The following is a 13629-nucleotide window of genomic DNA, read 5'->3' as shown; positions in this document are numbered from 1 at the left end:
TTCAGTGTATATATTATATATTTTAATTTTAAAAGGTTTTGTAGAAATAATTTTAATCACGTAAATTACAGTCCTGAATTAATTTTGTGTCGTGCAAAGGATTTTGTCAGTATGAATCCATGTTTCCTGACTGGAAAAAGGAATTAATGAAAAGAAAACCTAAAATATTATCCTGTTGTCTCAGAGGCCTTCCATTTTCCCACCTGTGTGAGTTGTGCCTTACTGACAGCATGGGTTTGAGACCTTACAAAACCCTGTGCCAAGCGAAGTGTGGTTTTCAGTCTTCCCCGACTGAATTCCCATGTAAATAGTTTCACAACATAATTTTCAATACCTTTTATCCTTTTTGATCTTGTTTTCAGATATAGAGATAACCTCAGCATTTATTCATATGAATAGACCCTTGGCCAATCTTGTGGCCATATATCAATAGTTATGATACATGATGTATATTCAGTAAATCAGTTTTGTCTTGGAGAGCACATGAACTTTATTGAAGACTGAAACAAATACATTTCATGAACTCTAGGTAGATTTTATATATATGCTGATAATCTGGTCAAGCCATCAGCAGTTTGTCTCTGAGTTTTCAGCGCATCAAAACTGGGATCGAATTGTAATTTTATTCTAAAAGATGTTGTTTCTTAGTATCATAATTGGTAAGACCTTGTAGAAAATGAAGGAAATAAAGTTCTGTTACCTGTTGCTATTCCAAGATCCTGAAGGAAGGACCCAGCTCATTATCTTTCTACCTGATACTTAGAGGTATCTCTAAGTATCTAGATAGATCTAGATCTCTAAGAGACTAGAGCTTAGAGATACTGTGTTAGGTGTACCTCCTTCTAACTGCTGTTCTAGGATTGACAGACTTCTTAGCATGGCTGAAGTTGAGGTTTGAAACCATAAGAAAAAAAACCAAAAAACTCTACTACAACATGGTTGGGAAAAAACATACGTAATGTCAGAGTGCTTTGGGGATAAACCACAACATAATTTGTGTTTAGCATTGTCTTTTCCTCCAAGCTGTTCACACACTGTCCCTCATCTCTCCTCATTCTCCCCTGCCCCTGTCTTTAACTTGGCTTTACTGAAGGATTGGAATTGCTTCAGTGGTAAAAAAGCATTTTCCAAGGAATAGCCTCAGCCTGTAGTTGCATTGCTAGAAAGTAAAGATATATAAAGTCAGTTGTAGTGTATTTGCAGGCTTGTTTTGCTTATCCTTGGCAAATTCTGCTCTCCTCTTCTTTTGGAGATATGAAAAGGACTGCACTGACAGTAGGTAATACTGAGTCTGTTATTTAACTAGGAGATGCAGAAAACATATGCACGGTTTTATTTGCAGGCTCAAGGCCAATACTGTGAACTGTGTTGACAGCATCTGTGAAGTAGTTGCTTTTCCTCCCCTGAAAGGTAGAAATGGCCATAGCAGACAAACTGGATCATTTTGAAAATGCAGCGTTAGGGACCTCATATGGGAGATGCATCCATTTAGTAAAATGGTGTGGAATTTCTCCAGGGCAAGGTGCCTAAATACAAATGTCTCTGCTGTTACACTGCCTGTGTTCTTGCATATTGTATAATCAGCCCCATTCATCACACCAGTGGTGTAACAACTTGGATTATGCACTTCATTGTTCATACTTGTCCTGGGTTGCAGTGTAGGATGTACACAAAGTATTTATTCTATCACCATCTTCATGAACTTTTGAAACCAGGTGGGGCAGTGTTTTCCCAAGCCCCTGCCTCTTCTGCTAATGGCCCATTAACGCCTGGCCCATGACTCACAGGTAAGTTCCTCCAGGAGTTATCTCTCTTTGATGGGCCATCAAGGACCCACTTCACCCTCCTCATCCTATTGTGAGATGCTCTGCCCAGGGGGAGGAGCCAAGCATTCTCACCTGGATATAAGCTGGTATGTGGGACAGTGCAAGAGCACTTATCCACTGGATTCCCAGAGGAGCAGGGCTACCAGACCTTTCTACAGGATCACTGCTTCAGGAAGAGCACCTCACCTGGACTGCTTCCACCATCCTGCTCAGGTTGTATTCTGACTCTGTCAGTGATCCTTTGTGTTATTGCATTTATTTTATTTTACTTTTACCTTTTTACCTTTCTTCTTATTAAATTATATCTCTGACTTGGAGCCTCTCATTCATTTTGCTTTCAAACCACAACAATACTTCATGTCTCATCGTGGAATACAGAAACAAGGTTTTCTAGTGCTCAGAGGGGTTTGTTTCAAATTTTGTTCTATTCTCTTGACAAAGAAGGACAGACAGCTCCATCCATGCCTGAAGTGCTTTGTTTAATATATCCTCTCTCCAAGACACATTTTGAAAGGGTGCAGCCTTGAATACAATGCTGTCAAGGAGAGTTATGGTTACAACTTTTAGTACTGCTATTTGCAAGAGCAAAGAGATAAAGCACAGGAAACATGCAATAATGATGGACATGTTGTTCTGATGCATGCTACTGTAACTGCAGTTGCTGAGTTTCTGTTAGTGGAGGATGCTTCCCAGAATATAATGGCGTATCATAGTCAGAATGCTCATGGGAGGAATTGCATCTTTTGAAAGTTTTGTTAAAGAGAAAAGAAAAAAACCCCAACACCTTAACAGCTGTTGGAATTATGGCCTTCCAGCCATTACTGAACTGAGACAGAAATGAGCCAAAAACTAGACCCGAAAAGATTTGTATGCAGTTACCAGGCTTTTTTTTTTTTTAATCACAGTGATCTGACTTCAGTCGCCAAAGTAGTAGAATCAGTGTTTTGGTATTTCCATGGTAGTTGCACCGTCTGCCATCCCACACAAAGCAGCAGACAATTTCTCCTACAAGCTGTCAGCTGCAAACTGCAGCATCTTCTCAGCACACAGAGCTTGTGCAGAGAACAGAGGTGAGAAGGTGTCTTCTGCTTAGTGCAGAAAGCTTCCTGGTGGTTCTATTGCACTTGGCATAATGGGAGACATGCTACTGCAAGTATAAACAGCCACTTTTAATACACCTTTCTCTTCCCAACACTTAAAAAGGCACTTGAAACAAATTAAAAATAACTGTCTGGAATTCTGTGGTACTCACTGGGACTGCTCTATTGTCCATGATGCAGCTAGCTTTCTAAAAATACAGATCTTGAAAGTGAACCCCATTGTCTAGAAATGCAATTGATACTATTAGATGCGAATTTCTGCAATTTAATGTTAAGACTCCTGCCACCACCATAACACAAGTTTGTTTACCCTTTGAGATTGTTACTATCTTATGTCAGCATCCTACAAATGCTGAACATAACCGTGAGCATTGTGAAAGATTATGATACTTCTTTCTTTGCTTAGGCTGGAAAGAGCTGAAGTTTGATTAAGAAATGCAGAAGCTACTTGTGAATGGCTGAACACTGGAAAATACTGTTATAATTTTTATAATGTTAAAGAAGTCTTCTGCATGCCACTGTTGCAAAGGTTTCACCAATGATAGGAGGAATAGGTAGTCCTTTAACTCAGTATATGAGAGTTACAAATATGCTGGTCTGTTGCAGTGTATTCTTTCAGTGTGCAGTGCAGCTATGACTATTGCTGTGAAGGCAGCTAGAATGGGGTCCTTATGGTTCTGGTGTCTCAGTGCTTCTCCATTCCTGGGGAGCTGAGCTGCCTTTGATAACAACGTCTCATTGGCTGGGGAGGAGACTGACTGTTGGAAGAGTCACTCTGTCAATGCTCTGTCTGGCTGCGGTGCTTGTGTGTCTTGCATAGAGTGTCCTTAGCCCTCAGTCTCTGTACTTAAGAAGAAGTCCTGACAAAGGCCTAGAGCATCTTCTGTCAAGCAAGCCTCCAATATCCTGCTCCTCTTCAGTTCCTGCTCCATTTTTTTTACTGCTTTCTCACCTTCTTTGCACCACAGTAGCTAGGAGACTCTGAGAATGATTGATTACGTCAAAAAAGGGAGGGCGAGGGGGGAAAAGCTGTGTATAAAGTTGTTCTCAAGCAAATGACCACATGGCTGCAGCTTTTTCAGTCACTTTCTAACCTTTCAATTACCTAACTGCTTGCTAGAGTACCTAATGTTCCTTTAAGTTTTCATTCTGATTTCTCAGTGATGCTTTGTAAAGAAACTTGCACTCTGCTGTTGTGTTCTAATACTTACATGCATGAAACTTTCCAATAAATTAAATTTTAGTTCAAAAGGGAGTATGCAGAGGGCAAAGAAGGTTCACAATGTACAGACTCAGAATTACCATGGATAGGGCTTAGGCTCAACATTTCATGACCACAGTTGAGGCTTGGTGGCATAACACATTTCAGGGGCCAGTTTTCTTCCTACAGCAATGATGCAGGAGTTTTCCTCTGCAGAAAACTCTGATTTTCTTGCACTTGTTTTTAGCCTGTCAGGCATGTGACTTTAACTAAAAGGGGGCTGATTCTCATGGAATATTGAATTTTACTTTATGAAAGTGAGATGTCCCTCTAGGGTGTCTTAAATTAGATTCTCACAAACAATGATTCAAAAAGCTTTGCCACCTTGGGAACTGTGTATCTCTATTATGGAATGAAGTGGCAGACAATATTGAAGGTTCAACAGAGGTATGCCAGTTGAGGTATAACACTTGAAGAAATGCATACAATTCCTGCCTATGGAGGGTCTATGCAATACCATTCATCACTGCACAGACATTTTTATGACTATTAAAAATCTAACCATTATTTGCAACAAAAGCAAAACAAACAGGCTTAAACCCACAAGTAATATGAATAGATAGAAGTTTTTAAAAAATGAGTAGTATTTGAAATGACTCAGTAAGTGCTATCAGGAGAGCTTTGGAATAATCATAGTATAAGAAGCAAAGAGAAATTACTTGTATTCATAGGCACTGCTGCTGTATAATTACCAAAAGGCTGAGTCAAAACCGAGCAAGTCTGTCAAAATTTCAGCATGTGTCAGGAATTATTTCCTAGCTAATAAATAACATGGCAAAAATCTTCCCCTGAAGAAATTACCATCTCCTTTGCATATCTGAATGGTATGTAATGGGAATAAGTAAATACAGAGTCAGCAATTGCATGAGGAAAGAAGCCACATTATTCCTTTTATTTTTTGGCTGTGCCTGAGGTCAGAAGTTCCTTTGTTCTTTCTTTACCTCCCAGTAGAGCAAACATAGTCTGCTTCTTTTCTCTTAAGGCTCTTATTTTGCTTGTCCAAATTTATTTATTTATTTATTTATTTATTTTTATTTTTTTTTAATAAATAAAAATGTCTGTCTGTGTTGTGAACTATGACTGTGTGGGCTCATTATTTGCAATACTTGCATGTTAATGAAATGTTGCCTTATCCTACATTGTAATACTTTTCAAAGGAAAAAAACCTCATTTTAAAGAGGCCGAGTAGTGGAGCTGTAATTTATTGAGTTAAAACTTCAAACAGTAATACTTAATGTACATGTTGTTAGAACACTAACTGTCAAATGTTTACAGTATATAAGGCTACTTATGTAGTAACATGTTTTACTCACTAATGCTTCCACAATTTTGAATACTAGAGCTTTGCGGGAAATTGACTCCCTTTGTTTTGCCTTCCAGCTTTCAAGCTCTTTGTGGCCCATGTTGTTTGCTTAAAACTTGTTAGTGCTCCATCAAATGCAATGAGGAATCTATTCATTTGCTGTAGGTGCTTACAGCAGGAAGAAGTTAAATAATATAATTGAGCGTGTAGGTGATGCCATGTTTGTAAGCATGGTTCCATCTGTGGAACTGGAAGGAGGAGCAAAAATGTTTCTTGGATCACTGTTAACCAGTGTCTGAAGTGTAACAAATGTGTAGCTGCTTCATGGTTGTCATTCTGTCTTTACCATAACCGTATGGAATTTCACAGTGACGGCAGGGGTAAGACTTGGATCTGCATGCTTCATAGATCTTGGCCTGTTACCCCTGCCCTTAGAGGGGCAACAAGTTGCGACGTGGGTGCAGACCCTCACAGAGGACAGCAGCAGCAGCAGGGTCAAACATGGAAGGCTCTTTTATTATCTGACTCCAATAGCTTATATACATTTTGTACAGAGGGCTGTGATTGGCCCAAGGAGGTTACAACCTCCTGACTCCATTGGTCAATATGACCATCAGTCAAGTTCTCCTCTCAGAGAACAACTATGCAAAACATACTGATAAATTCTGAGAATACAATATTGTTTACATGAAGCAGCGTGAGAAAGCTGCTGCAGACTCAAACACTTGAAGGCAAGAAATGCAGGGGCAACAGTTGCCACTGGAGGAAGGGCTCTGCCTGGTTTTGGTGTTCATGGATGGAATACCTCCATTAGAGGGAACTGCCAGGTGAGAGAAAAGGGAATTAATTACTGCATTAGTACAAGTAATAGCAGTAGCTATTACTGGCTTTTATTGACTGTATAGCATTTAGTTGCTGTACCCTTTCCCAGTCATTCATTTCATAAAAGACAGAAAAGGCTTGCATGACAAGGGTGTTTATACTTGAGTGACACATAGCTTGTTTTCCTGTTTATCAACAGATTTCCCTAGTTATTAAAATCCCAGCGTGTAAGATGCTTAAGAATAATTATTTGATTGTGTGGCATATGTTTTCACATGAGACTATGCAGTAAGCATGCATTTGTGAATGGGTCCTAAGATTCAGCATCCCCAAGCATGCTGTCTTCTGCAGCAAGTACTAAGTTTCCTGCTGTGAACAAGACGTGGTAAGACTTTTTTCAGTGCCTTGGCCTGGGAGCACAAGTGATCATAGGTTTAGCAACTAGTGTGATAAAATACAATGGGGAAGGCCTATAGAAGGGAATGGTCATTTTACTTCAATGAAACACATTTTTCCTTCTCATACTTACTCTTTCATTGATTTCACTTTCTTATCACATACTCAGAACCACCAAGAGGTGTGATCAGGTGGTGGGGCTGGGATTACTTACAGGGACAGAAAGGATGGAAGATGATGATATCAAGTCCTCATCATATTGTCTGCATTTTTTTTTTCTTGATTGGTGATCACATGGAGTTTTCTTGACTGTACATTTTGTACTCTTTAGGAGTTGACAGTGATTGTAATCTTAGCCCTTTCATTCTGTAGCATCACTGTAAGTCAATAGGCGACACTGCTGATTTCCATACTGTCCTTGTCGGGGTGGTTTGTAGCTGTAATCCTGTTCTTTACCTTTCTTTCATCTTCTCTTAATGATTTAATTTTGGCCTTTATTTTCTAAAACCAGACCTCTTGGGAAACTGCATATGAAAGTGCAGTTGATAACCAGTATATTTGGAGGTGCCCATCAACATGTGATATCTCTTACTGATTCTTTGACTATTTCTTTTGGTCCTTTCACAACACATATTTTTCCATTTGTACTTCATTCAAACTCTTTTTAATAATCCTGCTGTCTCCACATTTAATTGATTGATGGCATGAAAAAACATCCTTTGCTAAAGTACAGGTGAATTCTGTAATCCCCTTGATCTCTCTAGTTCTGGAAAGGAAGGGTTACATTGTAAAAGCTGTAGGTATAACCTCTATTATTTTCTCTTACAGCCAAAGTAGGGACATCTTTCACTAGACTGGGTTGCTCAAAGCCCCATCCAACCTGGCCTTGAACACTTCCAGGGATGGAGCACCCACAGATTTTCTGGGCAACCTGTTCCAGTACCTCAGCACCCTCACAGTAAAGAATTTCTTCCTAATATTTCATCTAAACCTGATCTCAGTTTGAAGCCATTCCCCCTTGTCCTGTCACTACGTGTCCTTTTTTAAAAAAATCACTCTCCATCTTTCTTGTAGGCTCCCTTCAGGTACCAAAAGGCTGCAATTAGGTTACCCCGAGGCCTTCTCCAAGCTGAACAAACCCAATTGGCTCATCCTTTCCGTGTAGGAGAGATGTTCCATCCCTCTAATTATCTTCATTGATGTACTCACTCTGGCCTCACTCCAGGTCAGTATCTTTCCTGTGCTGGGCACTTCCCTCACCCTGTCCAGGATACAACTGGCTTTCTGAGCTTTTTCTGGCCCTTTAGTCATTGAAATATTTTCCTGAAAATTGAGACTTCTATGCTCCTTATGAAAGCATCCTGGACTAAGAAAAATATGGAAGATATTGAAGTAATTAGCTTATATTGTAAATAAGTTATCTGAAAGAGAGGAAGAATGTTCATATATTACATACATAATAACCAGAACAGATAATGTATTATATGGGAAAAATTACTTTTGTGAAGAGGTTGGAGGATGTTTATTTTCCTAAGAGGCATTATCAGTGCTAGAAATGTCAGTCAGAATACCTGTTCTGCAATAACAGCTTATCTTTTATGGAAGATTTTTGTTTCTCGCTAATATATGTGAGTGATAGCAGATTATGTGTCTTTCCTATTTACAGACTCTTGTATATTATGATTAGCTCTTGCTTTTCCAGGGCTAAGATCACAGCTAGTGGGTGATGAAACAACCTTGCTTCTATTTGAGCTCAGATAGAGAAAAGGTCTTTCATTTCCTTTCCAAAACCTTGGTATTTGTCAAACAATATGAAGATGATTCAAAGTAATGTGTAAAGAAAACCCACTAAAATTAAAATAAAATGGTTTTTAATGCTTCTACAAGTCCTGTCTTCATTGTACTGAGGGTAGAGGTGACTCGACCTTTCCCTTTCTGGGGCCTATTTTTGCATTATAATGTAGGTCATAACTTCTTAAAACCTACATATTTGAAGCTAGTTGCTAATTCTATCTATTAATTTTACTTCTGAATTTGAGACTTTGTAAGATCTTGTTTTGAGTGCATATAACTTCTGTGAAAGTCTCTAAATCTAGAACTTGTGACTTTTAATAGAAAATGAGTTTGGTGGGTTGTGGTGGTTTTTTTTTGGGTTTGTTTTGTTTTTTTTTGTTTTTTTTTTTTTTTTTTTTTTTTTTTTTTTCATAAAATCAGAAGAGCCCCAGGTTAGAAAGGGTTCAAAATGTCATTTTGTCCAACCTTTTGTGGAAAGAGGAGCCTAGATATGATTATCTAATACTCTATGAGTTGTGTCTTTTTCAGTCTTTACAGAGTGGATTTATTAAAAGGTAGACATCCCACAATGGCAAAGCATTTTCTTAAAAATAAATATTTAATTTTGGACTTCCTACAGTATTGGCCTCTAGATCCACCCAAAAAGCCTTTGTAATACTAGTTCATTTTTTTCCCTAAATTATGATTGTTACTTTCTGTTTCTGCAAAGCTAAAGCATGACAAGAAAGTTAATAGTCCTTTTTTAAGGTATTGCCATTTAGGGATTTGATAAAGGATAATGAGAAGATTGTCTTCAATTAATAACTAATAATCTCCATGATTTGGATCTAGCCTTCCATTTTCTATTTATTTATTTTGCATTTTGATTTTTCTGCTGCCTTCCTAAAAAGCAGTAGGGTATCTCTCAGCCACTGTTTTCCATCCTCCAAGTGAAGAACTTGGAGGATAATGATACTCCCATAGGTTCCAATAAGATTTTCCTGCTGTCTGAATGTGAGAATTATGGAGGTCTAAACTAATAATTGTCGTGTCAGACTTAAGTGTGAGTGTGGGAAAAGTATGAACTAAGCATGTGTGGAAGGAGGTGTCTCTGATTTGCAGTTGCCTGGTATGAAGGGAAGCAATGATTATTGACAATGTGTGAGCATTACAGAGTTGTTTTTCTGTATATATATATATATATATATATATATATTAATTTGGCAGCAGCTTGTAAAATCATTCCTATCAACTTCATTAGTGTTCTTTTTGGTTTTGCCATCATCCTGTTTGGGTATTGAAAGGTAGTGCTAAGCTTTTTCTCGTGTTTTTTTGCAAAACACCTAGTCAGGTTGTAACCTCCCTTTTTCTGTTTTTCTGCAGAGGAAAGTCAAATGCTGTCTCAGGAAAAGTGTTTGTTATTGTACACAGCTCCCCTATGAGACTGCTTTTTCCTGTCTGTGACCACAGTCCCCTGTTACAGCTCTAAAACCATGATGCTGTTAACTACACAAGAAAATCTGTGTATGTGTTTTCCTTAAGTCTAGATTGTGAAAATCAGCCCCATAACTCCTAAAAAGGAGCATCCACTTCCATGTTTGTAAAGCAGAAATGTAAACTCAAGTTGTTTCAGGTTAGTTTTCTAAATTCTTCATGCACATAACATGAGGTACCTGCCTGTGTTCCTGTTCATATGCACAAGGTGGTAATTGTTAAATCAATACAACCCATGTGAGCTTGAAATGGAAGAACAAGATTATTATTGTAATACCAATTTTTAAATACTGTAAGAATGTGCATTGTCAGTGGAAAGGATATAAGTAGGCAGGCAAAATCTAGGCTGCACTGAGTTCTTAGGTAACACTGAGTAGGGATGGACAGAAAGAGGTCAGACCTTCATGATCCCTAGGCTAGAAGGTGTCTAGCTGGTGGCCCTGACCCCTCCCTGTCTGTCCTCCAGCACAGGAAGAACGTACTTTATTTGCTTTTTCAGTGGCATCACACAGAGTTGTTTTAAAACTGTTTTCTGTCTTCTTTTTTTTTTTTTTTCTTTTTAAGGATTGTGATGGAGTTGTCTGTGTGAGATGGATTCTCACCAGTTTGTTAAAAATGGAATTTATCCCTCAATACATTTATAAACTGCTGTGAAAAATGCCATTGCTTTTGGAAATCATGTTTCATTTATTTCCCAGAGCTGTACTTCAGCACTAAATACTGGGCACATGCCAAGTTATAGGACTGTAAAATAGATTTCTGAAAAAAGCCCTAGACCTTCCTATGTTTTAAAATGTTTGAGAGGAAAAAAAACTAGTGACTGTTTAGGTGACACTGAGACCTTCCTAAAAAATTCATCCCCAAAAAATCATCTCTTAAAAAAATGAGATGCAAAAAACTTCAAAGGGGAATTAAGGTGTCTTATTAATGGTTAATTTTAGGCTGTGTGTACTGTCCAACTGTGTTGCTAAAGAATATTTTGGCCTGAGCCTGAGGTAGGTTCTCATAGGTGGTGGAACTGGGAAAGAGCATCTGATAATGGGCATGCAGGGCTCTGTGATAATAATACTTTTGAAGAGGAATAATTTGCAGTTGTAGTGGTGAGCTTGGTCTTCGGAATCCATTTTTAAGGTCACATTTCAGGCTTAGTTTCATAATAGACAAGGCACATCAATCTGCCTTTTTACCCTGTACTATGGAAGAATAGAGTGTTTTCTTTCTGGATACTTTTAGAGCAAAGGTCTGTAGGGGCAAGAACTTGCTCTGTTTGCACACCATCTGTTAGATATGATCTTCCTATGCTAAGGTTTGTAGTCTCACGAAGGAGTTTCTGCACTGGGAAGAGGAAAAATGTAAAAATGTTGCCATTTTAACTGTAACTAAGCTTTTGTTTAGTAGCATATTACTTTATTACTGTTATTTGCAGTATGTGGGTAAGCCAGCCACTCACTTCTAGCATTCAGTGGGATATTTTTCCCACTGCCTGGCTACTGTGTATTTTCTGCAGCTGGCAAATGCGTGCCATTACCTTTCATTGCCTGCCGCCAGTGGAGATGAATTGTTACTCCGTGTCCCTGCCTGTCCCTCCCAGTGCCGTGCTGGGCGCTGAGCCACCTGCTGCCCGGCCCAGCGCTTACTGGCTGCTGAGTGCTGCTCCCTCCCTCCTGGAGCTTGGTTAGACACTGAAAGGCGTTCAGGATGGCAGCATCAGGATGTGTAATTTTGGTCTGTCACCCTCCTACCTGGCACTCAGTTATTTGCTTGGAAGCGTTTAGGATGGCAACAGCAGCTTGAGTAATTTCTGTATGTTTCTGTTAAAAAGTCTCTCTGACATACTGGAAGTTAGAATGCGTGTAATTCGTTGTTACCTTTGAGGCATTAACTGCTCTAGAATTTTAGATTTGAAGGAGAAAAGTGTTGATGCCAAATAAGTAATTTGCCTCCTTTGCCTGCTGTAAATGCAAACGCAGGAAAATGCCCCAAATAAGCTACTTTTATCAAGTACTGTCTTAGTTTGAAAAGACAGGAGTCTGTAAAGGAAGGCAAAAGCCTCCTGTGAAGTGGGAAAGGTAAACCCCCTCCCTCCCTCCGAATTACCACAATTTCAAAATAAAAAAAAAAAAAGCTCTCAGGCAAAGGTATGGGAATGGGAATAATAGTTATTTACTAGAAAAAACTAAAATAGAAAAAAAAAAGAACAACAAATGTAATTAGTACAAACAAAACTACTGATACAGTCAGAAAACCTGACACCCTGAGGAGTCAGGGTGTTGGTAAAAGTCCAGTTGGATGGTGGCTGTGCCTCCTGCAGTGGCAGATGAAATGCTGCTGAAGCAGAGATCCTGTAGAAGGGTATAGTTGTTCTCTGTGAAGGTCTGGTGATAGAGTAGATGGGCCTGGTCCTCCTCTGGGAATCCAGCAGGGAAGAAGCTGCTTCTCTGGGAATCCAGCGAAGATGGCTGCTCCTCTGGGAATCCAGTGAAGAAAAACTGGGCCGATGGCTTAGACCAAGCTTATTTTATGCAGGTAGGAATGCTTGGTTCCTCCTTCTGGGTGGAGCATCTCACAATGGGATGATGTACCTTATCAGTCATGCAGTGAGTCACTTAATGGCCCATTAGCAGGAGACATCTCCCCGGAGGGAGACATTGTTCTTGGAAGAGATAAGATAACTGCCCCCCACCTCCAACAGATGGCAAATAGAATACATTCTTATCTCACAAATCCAGGACAAGTACCTAATTAGATGAGCTATTTTGCTTCAGCACAAGACAGGTTATGACTGGGATTATAAAAAAGCGAATTCTTTTATAGCCTAATTTTTAGATGAAGAAAAAACTTGCATTTGATCACAGCCGTTGATTTTTCTGACAGCTCCATAGCCTGGGACTTGTCCCTCATTAATACAGCTATATGAAACTGTTCTTTTTCACTTTACCTCTTATTTTGTGCGCCTTCAGCATTTCCTGCAGCTTGATGTGGTACAGCTTTGTCCATGTTAACAATTACTGAGGCCCAGCAGGAGTGGATGTGTAGAGAGAAATAGTCATTGCAGATGACCAAATACACAGGCTGCATTCATTCAAGAGTTTTACAGTAGTCTAGTTGCAGTCTTGTCCCAGAAGCTGAGCATCCTTTAGCATACCCTCTGGAATGTATCTTCTGGTTTTGTTTCATCCTAAGGGTGTCCAGTTTGTCCCCTCTCACACTCCTCAGTCATGTAGCTCAGTCTAGAATAAGAAGGAATGCATGGTGAGATTGTGTCAAAAGGAATGAAGGTGTTCTTCCTCTGAATTAAAATGCTGATGTAAACACACTTATTGAATTCTTTCTCAGTTGTAGCTGAAACTGCCTGCTTCCCTGTGTTTTTCCACACTGATTCACCAAAAGGAACAGAGATTGAATTTGTGGGATATATGTTGTTAAGAATAGCGGGCAGAAGACGTTTCCTCCTTTTAATGCCTTTATTAAAAAAAAAGAGGTCTCAAGGGATGGTCTAAGCTGACACTGCTGTCCCTGATCCACCGTCGAGGAGGAGGGGCAATGGGCTTTGCAGCCCTCGTTACTGCAGAGAGTGAGCCGCTGCAGAGCCGGGAGTTCGCCCTCACGGGTATACTCTAGAACTCACTCAGGCTAGTTTGGTCTAGGGATGTC

General features: G+C 39.4%; 1 protein-coding gene across 4 annotated transcripts in view; it reads left to right on the top strand.

Moving 5' to 3' along the window:
* Positions 1-13629, top strand: part of LARGE1 (LARGE xylosyl- and glucuronyltransferase 1) — a 306219-nt gene that overhangs the window by 56596 nt on the left and 235994 nt on the right. Inside the window, exon 2 of one of the 4 annotated variants that reach the window (XM_083859499.1) lies at positions 7783-7933. The exons of the other annotated variants lie outside the window; for them this stretch is intronic. The gene's annotated coding sequence lies outside the window, so the exon portion shown is untranslated. The remainder of the gene's footprint in view (positions 1-7782; positions 7934-13629) is intronic. 4 annotated transcript variants of the gene reach the window in all.

Source organism: Zosterops lateralis (assembly GCF_965231275.1).
Source record: "Zosterops lateralis genome assembly, chromosome: 4".
Classification (NCBI taxonomy): domain Eukaryota; kingdom Metazoa; phylum Chordata; class Aves; order Passeriformes; family Zosteropidae; genus Zosterops; species Zosterops lateralis.
Note: the sequence above shows the minus strand (reverse complement) of the source record. Positions and strands in the feature narration are given on the sequence as shown.